At 40.5% G+C, this 9,371-nt stretch overlaps 1 protein-coding gene across 2 annotated transcripts in view; it reads left to right on the top strand.

Annotated features, from left to right (window-relative positions):
- Window positions 1-452: 452 nt before the first annotated feature.
- mob3b.S (MOB kinase activator 3B S homeolog) overlaps window positions 453-9,371 on the top strand; it is a 69,180-nt gene continuing 60,261 nt past the window's right edge. The window contains exon 1 of one of the 2 annotated variants that reach the window (XM_018243790.2): window positions 453-711. The gene's annotated coding sequence lies outside the window, so the exon portion shown is untranslated. The remainder of the gene's footprint in view (window positions 712-9,371) is intronic. The other variant, XM_018243791.2, reaches the window with a different exon arrangement.

Here is a 9,371-nt window from a genome sequence, read left to right as displayed (position 1 = left end):
AGGCGCCTGTCACCAATGTTTTTCTAAAAAATATTCTATGGGGCCCCAATTTTTTTTGAACTTGTAAAGGGGCCCCTGGCGCCAATGTTTTTTTTAAAAATATTCTATGGGGCCCCAATATTTTTGAACTTGTAAAGCGGGCCCTGGCGCCAATGATTTTTTAAAAAATATTCTATGGGGCCCCAATTTTTTTGAACTTGTAAAGGGGCCCCTGGCGCCAATGTTTTTTTTTTTTAAATATTCTATGGGGCCCCAATTTTTTTTCAACTTGTAAAGGGGGCCCTGGCACCATTTTTTTCTTTTTAACTTATAGGGGGGCCCTGGTCACCAATAGCTTTTTATAACTTTTGTGTGTGTGGGAGGGCGGGTACATTTTTTAGTGGGTGGGATATGGGGTGGGCGGGGCCCAGGGGGCCCCAAAAATTTTGTAGTACTGGGCCCCGTGATTTGTGTTCCTTCATCACCAGAAGGATTGCAAAACTGATCGTGACCAGCAGGGGGAGCCCGGCCTATCCCAAGTCAGACTGACTGCTCAGTGGGCTGTGTGAATGAAATTGCCAGCGGCTGTTCATGCTAAAGCTGCTCACACACAAGATCCTGTGCCGGACTTCTCTCCTGACCCCGCCTGAACGCTGAGCTGCGCTAATTTTGCTTGTGAATTTACGAGACGAAAACAATCGCTGTGGGACAACAGGCGTTCCCGGACGGAAGGTAATGACGGTGGGGAGTCAGTTTGGCGCAGGGCTGGGGAAGTTTCACAAAGTGCCGATGTCTCTTGGGCCACTGGGATTGGCAGACTGGCAGCGAGCGTGGCTTATATGAGTGACGGCGGCAGCACAGAGGGCACAACACTGGGACTCCGCTGCACGTCACACCAACACACACGTGGTCAGAGAAATACTTGTTTGAAACAGGCAGGGAAACCTTTTTGTATATAAAATGGCAATGTCTTTAGACTTCCTGAGAGGCAGCCGCTGCCACCCTAAAGTTATGTTCACTCTGGTGGAGCCCTGAAAAACTAAAAGTCAGGTATCTGAGTTCCACCAGTTGTAGCCAGTCCCTGTGCTCCTGGGCTGAGAGGACACACAGCACTCACTGGCGGCTCTAGTGTCATTCATCAGCTGGGCTTGGGAGTGGAGGGCTCTCAGCTGGTTCAGGAGGCATGTGGAGTGATGACAGGGGCTTGCTCTTTATCTCATTTGGACTGGGAGAAGACAGTGTGGCTGCACTTCTGCCTACTCAATACATTTGCTTTCCAGGCTGGAAGTTGCTGTGGCAGGTTACACTACACGTTGCTACTTCATTCAGGGAAAACATATTTCTGGTTGAAGCCAGATGCTTGTCCCTATATCATAAAAACAGAGAGTAAGCCACAAGTAAATATTAGGGGATGTAAACCCAAAAATAAAATGTTTTTTTGTTTCATTGAAAAAAAAACAATTTTTGAAAAAAACAATTATGAAACATTTTCAGTGGTTATTTCTTAAAATTAAAACTGAAAGCAGTGTTATACTGTCCCTCTCTGTTGTGTGCCTTTCTGGCTGTTTCTTTTGAAACTGTGTAGCAGAAGCCGCTGCTCATCCAGCCAAGGTTCCCCACAGTGCCTTGCATGTCTCTTTAAAAGGTCTGTTAATCAGCTGGCATCTGCTCCATTGTTTCTGAAGCACCAGGCAGAGAATCAGAAGGGACAAACAGATGCTGTTTTCAGTAGCTGTCATATTTACATATAACTGCAGAAACATGGAACATTTGTAAATAATGTACGTTGGAAAGTTGCTTAGAATGACACTTTATTTCATTAGGCAACATTTTTGCATCAAACAATAGCCTCGTTCTTATCACATATCAAGGGGCACCTTTGCAAAGGACATAGGACTGAAAAAGTGACTTTTCCTGTTTTTCAAGGCCAACATGACAGTGGGAAGGATTAATGGGGAGTATGTGGTAACTGTATTTAGTAGAGAGATTTCAGGATTTTCTTTTATTTTAGCATTTTGTATATTTAGTTCAAAGTTCAATTCCAGACAGGGCACTATCTGCAAGAAGTTAGTATGTTCTCCCCATCTCTTCACGGGTTTCCTCCGGGTATTCCAGTTTTCGCCGGCATGCCAAAAATATTATCCCTGGTGTGTGTGAATGTGATAGGAACTAGGGATGCACCGAATCCACTATTTTGGGTTCGGCCGAACCTCCAAATCCATTGCAAAAGATTCAGCCGAATACCGAACCAAATCCGAATCCTAATTTGCATATGCAAATTTGGGGTGGGAAGGGGAAAACATGTGTTACTTCCTTGTTTTGTGACAAAAAGTCACGCAATTGCCCTAACGCCCCTAATTTGCATATGAAAATTCGGATTCGGTTCGGCCAGGCAGAAGGATTTGGCCCAAAACCAAATCCTGCTGAAAAAGGCCGAATCCTGGCCAAATCCTGAAACGAATCCTGGATTCGGTGCATCCCTAATAGGAATCTTAGATTGTAAGCTCCACTGAAGCAAGGACTGATGGGAACTGGGCAGAACATTCTCAACATGTTTGATCTGTAAGAAAAATGTATGTGCCAGTTCAATAGAGTTGTAGAGTAGTATAATACTGTTCTCTTTAGACATGACATGTTTCTGCAGCTGTGAATGGCATTTTGTTCTCTCACATTTTCTGCTTATTTGCAGATCTTGCCTTTAGAGTTGAGGCCTAGGTTTCCACCCCCTCTGGCTGTATGCTGGGGGGCCTCCTTAATTGAGAAGGATTTGGGGTTCTCCTTAATTGAGAAGGATTTGGGGTTCTCTGAGGATAACACAGGGCCGGGCCAGGCCGGCCTGGCACCCCAGGCAACCCCTCCAACGCCTGCGCGTAAATGAGCGTGTGTGCATGAGTGCATAGGAATGTATGCAAGCGCAACTAGCCAGACTCTGCAAACCGGACTGGGGTCGGCAGTAGTGAAAGGTAAGTGCCTGGCGCCTCCTAAGTTTTGTGCCCTAGGCACGTGCCTACTCTGCCTACCCCTATTTACAATAGCAAATATACGCTATTGCAGAGACTTGCAAATAAACTGGAAAGGGAATGAAAAAAATAGGAAAGGCTGTGAAAAGGAGAAAAGGCATTGCCATGGAACATTATGTCTCTCTGCACATACATTAGAGGACATTATAGACAGATTGTGGGTTTTTTTTTAATGCACATAGTAATAATAACTTTCATAGTGACTTACTGATTCACACAGCAGATAAACTAGTAATGTTGGAGACATAAGTATATTTATGTTTCCATTGACAAGTGCATTCGTGATTACTGGTGTCTGAAACTCCTCACTCACCCATGCTGGAAACATAAAATGGACAAGGTGATTTATGACCTTTTCCACTGTTGGTTACATGGCAAATACGTATAATGGAATCCCCATCTGAAAAGGCTTAACTTGCGACTCCCATTGAACACAGATTGACCTCCAATGCAAAATATATTTTAAACAAACATATTAAGGAGAGGATGAGAGATGTACTAAGGCTTTCAGAATAGTCTGGAACCAGTGACAATCTGGGATATTCTGCTACACTATTTTGTACCAGGTACCTTATCCTCTCCTATGTTGTGCTTGTTGGGATGGGCTTTCCTAACCACTTACTGTGCACAGGTCATTTAGGTAAAAATGGTACTTTAGAATCAAGTAAAACAAAAAGACACCCACACTGTTCAGAAACTTACAGTATTTATGTTGTTTATGCTTGATTTTACAGTAGTACAGTATACATAGTTCTTCTATAGCAACAGAAGCACCAAATAGAACACTGCTTCTAAATGATAGTCATTTATAATGGAACATAAGACCATGGGTGCTGATTTAGGGCTATTCCACACGGGGAGATAGCCTTGCGTTTGCGGTCGCGGCGACAAAGCGCCGCGCCAGTCGCCGCGACCGGCGCAGGCGACAGTTTTGTATGGGCGCCTGTGTAAAAACGCCTGTGCTAACCACACGAGGCGATGCGCTTTTCAACAGTCGCCTGAAAATGCCTCGCCAGGCTTTTTCAGGCGACTGTTGAAAAGCGCATCGCCTCGTGTGGTTAGCACAGGCGTTTTTACATAGGCGCCCATACAAAACTGTCGCCTGCGCCGGTCGCGGCGACTGGCGCGGCGCTTTGTCGCCGCGACCGCAAACGCAGGGCTATCTCCCCGTGTGGACTAGCCCTTACAAGCAGAGGTGCTAAATTGCTTCAACAATCAGCTCTTTGCCTTTATTATCTAACTTAAAGTAGGCTGTTAAAGCTAATTGCTGATTGGTTGCTACCAGCAACTTTATTTATGCAGTTGAGCAACTATGCGAGTAAATAAGTCTTCACACATGGAACTGTAAAATGAAAGTGAATTCTTCATTTAAAATTCAATTGCCAAAACGTGAAGGTTTTATTTTGTAACACATTCATCCAGCAACTATGTAAAACCTGAATCATCATTAAATGCCTATTGAAAAGTAGCTTTGTAGGAACATGTTGAGTCGGAACCTGGAATTTACAAGTGGTTTTATAAAAAAGAAGTGTCTCAGACTGGTGCTGCCGGTTTACTCTCCAAACATGCTGTACTGAGTAAACATGGCCCCTGTTCATTGTGGCTACTAGCTCTGTGCAGATAAGAGTTACAAAGAATTTTAAAATATGTGAAATCTTGGATACAATGGCCCTTGCAGGGATAAACATAAACTCATCTTCTTACTATATTTGCAAACAGTGCATTTTACTGCTTTGCTCAAGTGCAGTAGGAAAACAGAATTACCCTCTCTGTCTGTCATAGAAATTATTATTTATATAATGCTATAGTCTGGCCCAGTACTTTTCAGAGTAAAGAAATATCAATTCAAGACATAATTTACATATATAGACTAAACTTTTACCCGAATAGCTTTAAGGGGGAAACACTCTTGGAATGCACTTAGTAATGCTAGCATTTTCCACAATAAAGTCAAATGGCTTACTAGCAGTGCCATGATTAACTGGGAACTCACCTGACTAATAACTGTGTGTAATGTAGAAGGTGAATTGTTAAAACTTTCTAATTTTTTTTGAAAAAAAAGTGTTTTCAGTAGCTGTCATATTTACAAATAACTGCAAAACATGTAACATTTTTAAATAATGTACGTTGGAAAGTTGCTTAGAATGACACTTTATTTCATTAGGCAACATTTTTGCAGCAAACAATAGCCTCGTTCTTATCACATATCAAGGGGCACCTTTGCAAAGGACATAGGACTGAAAAAGTGACTTTTCCTGTTTTCCAAGGCCAACATGACAGTGGGAGGTATTAATGGGGAGTATGTGGTAACTGTATTTAGTAGAGAGATTTCAGGATTTTCTTTTATTTCAGCATTTTGTATATTTAGTTCAAAGTTAAATTCCAGACAGGGCACTATCTGCAAGAAATTAATATGTTCTCCCCATGTCTTCACGGATTTCCTCCAGGTAATTCCAGTTTTCGCCCACATGCCAAAAATATAGTCCCTGGTGTGTGTGAATGTGTTAGGTACCATAGATTGTAAGCTCCACTGAAGCAAGGACTGATGGGGACTGGGCAGAACATTCTGCCTACTTCTGCCTACTTTGCCTACCCCTATTTACAATAGCAAACATACGCTATTGCAGAGGCTTGCAAATAAACTGGAAAGGGAATGAAAAAATAAGGGAAAGGCTGTCACGGTTAGGATAATTTTCTTTGGAGAAAAGGCATTGCCATGGAACATTATGTCTCTCTGCACATACATTAGAGGACATTATAGACAGATTGTGGGGGATTTTTTTAATGCTCATAGTAATAATAACTTTCATAGTGACTTACTGATTCACACAGCAGATAAACTAGTAATGTTGGAGATATAAGTATATTTATGTTTCCATTGACAAGTGCATTTGGGATTACTGGTGTCTGAAACTCCTCACTCACCCATGCTGGAAACATAAAATGGAAAAGGTGATTTATGAACTTTTCCACTGTTGGTTACATGGCAATATGTACACTGGAATCCCCCATCTAAAAAGGCCTAACTTGCAACTGATATTACTCCCATTGAACACAGATTGGCCTCCAATGCAAAATATATTTTAAACAAACATATTCAGGAGAGGATGAGAGATGTACTAAGGTTTTCAGAATAGTCTGGAACCAGTGACAATCTGGGATATTCTGCTACCATATTTTTTACCAGGTACCTTATCCTCTCCTATGTTTCTTCTGTATATGTTGTTCTTGTTGGTATGGGCTTTCCTAACCTAAAAATGGTACTTTAGAATCAAGTAAAATAAAATGACACTCACACTGCTCAGAAACTTGCAGTATTCATGATGTTTATGATGTTTTTTGTTTTTTCTTGATTATACAGTATAAACATTTCTTCTATAGCAACAGAAGCACCAAATAGAACACTGCTTCTAAATGATAGTCATTTATAATGGAACATAAGACTATGGGTGCTGATTTACAAGCAGAGGTGCTAAATTGCTTTAGCAATTTTGTCATTAGCCACCAATCTGATCTTTGCCTTTATTATCTAATTTATAGTAGGCTGTTAAAGCTAATTGCTGATTGGTTGCTACCAGCAACTCCATTTGTGCAGTTGAGCAACTATGCGAGTAAATAAGCCTTCACATATGAAACTGTAAAACGAAAGTGAATTCTTCATTTACATTCAATTTCCAACACGTGAAGGTTTTATTTTGTAACACATTCATCCAGCAACTATGTAAAACCTGAATCATTATTAAATGCCTATTGAAAAGTAGCTTTGTAGGAACATGTGGGAACCTGGAATTTGCAAGTGGTTTTATAAAAAAGAAGTGTCTCAGACTGTTGCTGCTGGTTAAGGGTAAGGCCACACGAGGAGATTCAAGGAGATTTTGTCGCCGCGTGTGCATAAGTGCAGGCGACTTTTCATTGTAGCCTATGGGGGAAAATGCTGAGGCAGTTCGGGGAGATAGTCGCTCAAAAGACGAGGCGATTAGTCGCTAGGCGACAAAATCTCCCTGAATCTCCTCGTGTGGACTAGCCCTTTCACTCCAAACATGTACTGAGTTAACATGGCCCCTGTTCATTGTGGCTACTAGCTCTGTGCAGATAAGAGTTATGTGGGTTGAACTTTTGTTCAGCAGATCTACAGGTATTGAAACTTGTTAACCAGCCTACAACAAATAAACAAATAATTCAAAAGCCATGGAAAAGCACCCACACAGTAAATAGAACTTGTGTTCAAAAATGCACTCTGTTGTTCTTTCAATTTAAGTCTATGTTTTCTTAATTTATACAATTTTAAAGCACTTATTGGAAACTGAGTTTTCTTCACTGACTATCCTCCCCCTCTCCCATTATAAACAAAGCTAAATGTTCAGAGAATCTTATCTGCCTATGAACAAACAAACTCCTCCTGAAGCTCCAGATGTTGAGCCACTGATTATCAGAGAGAGGGCCAGAACTAGGGGTAGGCATGTAGGAGTGGTCAGTATGTACCTCTTGCCTGCATTCCTCTAGGCTTGGCCCTTCTCTCTGCTTGCTCCACCAAATCTCCCTGCCTGACGAAGGGAGGGTGTACCCCCTGAAACGTTGATACCATTGGTGAAGCAATAAATGGTGTAAACTCCCCAACTGCATAAATTGAGTGTGTGCGGCTCCGTATATTCACAGACGTTGTGCACTATTGCACACGGGGGTGTTATCAGGGTCAGGGGTTAGACTTGGTGCCCTCAGCTGTAGGCCCAGTATTGATCAGAGGGCTTTTCACTGGACTGGAAATTCGTTTTGGTAGATACTTTTCAGGTAAAGTGAAATTGGTTCCATAATGTTCTTCTTTCTATGTTAGAAACAACAAAAGTGATAGACAAAAATATGTTTAGAACAAGCTCTATTCATTGCACTCATGTTAAAAAGAAGTTTATCCTGTTCTTTTAAAAAGACAGGTTGGCAAATTTTGCTGGCAGAAAAGAAACATTGTTTCTCAATATTATAACAATTGTTTAAGGATTTTTAGCACCACACAATTCAGATCTAAGGAATTTATTTAATAACTCATTCCCACATTGATAAGGAAGTTGTTTTTTTCCCCTAAACCTTTATCAATCGTTTTTGTCATTTCTGGCAGGGATTAATTAGTAGGATGGCAGCAGTGGGGAACTGAGATGCAATAGAACCTGTACCGGATTGGGCACCACTTTGCTCTCTTTGGTATTCCCTTTACTGTTCTGTTAAAAACGTAATAAAGACCCCTGCATGAGCCTGAGTTAGCATGAGCTTTTTGTGATAATTTCATTTGCATGTGAAAGAATAGTTTATGCTTTATGGCTGGTTTGGTATATTCCAGACATTCCAGTGATCCTTTTGTTTCCTAGAATAAAAATGAAGATCTCCCTGCTAACATTCTACTAATAGTTGGGTCATTAAAAGAAATCCAAAAAGAAAGCCTTGATGTATTAATCACAGTCACCTACGGCCTCGTTTTTCAACCGTGCAGTATTTGTAACATTAGGTTAAAGAATGTGCAGTATATTTAAACAACAATAAAAATGGATACATTTACAATTGGGTAGCCTGTATTACACTTTAACCCAGTCCATTCAAAGCTAAAAACCTCATACTACAAAGGAGGAATTGTAAGAATGCCAAATTGTACATACATCTGACTACATCTGTATAAACCAGAGAGAGAGATCCAAGCATCTTCATGGGTTTTCACTTGAACCCATTATAAACACATAAAATATTGTATATTGCAAAGTGAATTGAATTGAAACATTTTATAGAAACATAAACAGCATTTGTATTTATCTGTGCTTATGTCTGCAGTCAAATGTGCAAATATATGTATATATTCTTTGTCTATGTAGTCTTAAAAAAAATTCTAAAACAATGGCTTTCTGACTCAATGGCACCAACCACAGATACTGGGCACATAATGTATTATACCAATTATATATATCTACCATCTACTTATCCATCTATCTATCTATCTGTCTATCTATCTATCTATCTATCTATCTATCTATCTATCTATCTATCTATCTATCTATCTATCTATCTATCTATCATCTCTCTCTCTCTCTCTCTCTCTCTCTCTCTCTCATCATCATCATCTATCTAATTATCTATCACTGTGTATTATAAATATATTTTGATATATAAGATTTGGTTATTTTATCTTGCAGATGAGAGTTTGGACTATTTTTCATTTTTATGTGTCTATGTATTGTAACAATCAGCACTGAATCCCCACCCTAACTGACATGGCTGCATGCTTAGAAGCTCATTTAGAATTAGTGCTTGATGGCATGTCTTTAGTTTTTCTTTCCAAGACCTAATCTGTGGTAACAGGAGGCTATGGAGGAATAATATGGCAACTGTCAAGAG

Source organism: Xenopus laevis, chromosome 1S, assembly GCF_017654675.1.
Source record: "Xenopus laevis strain J_2021 chromosome 1S, Xenopus_laevis_v10.1, whole genome shotgun sequence".
NCBI classification, from domain to species: domain Eukaryota; kingdom Metazoa; phylum Chordata; class Amphibia; order Anura; family Pipidae; genus Xenopus; species Xenopus laevis.
The sequence above is the reverse complement of the archived record's forward strand: the minus strand, read 5'-3'. Positions and strand labels throughout refer to the sequence as shown.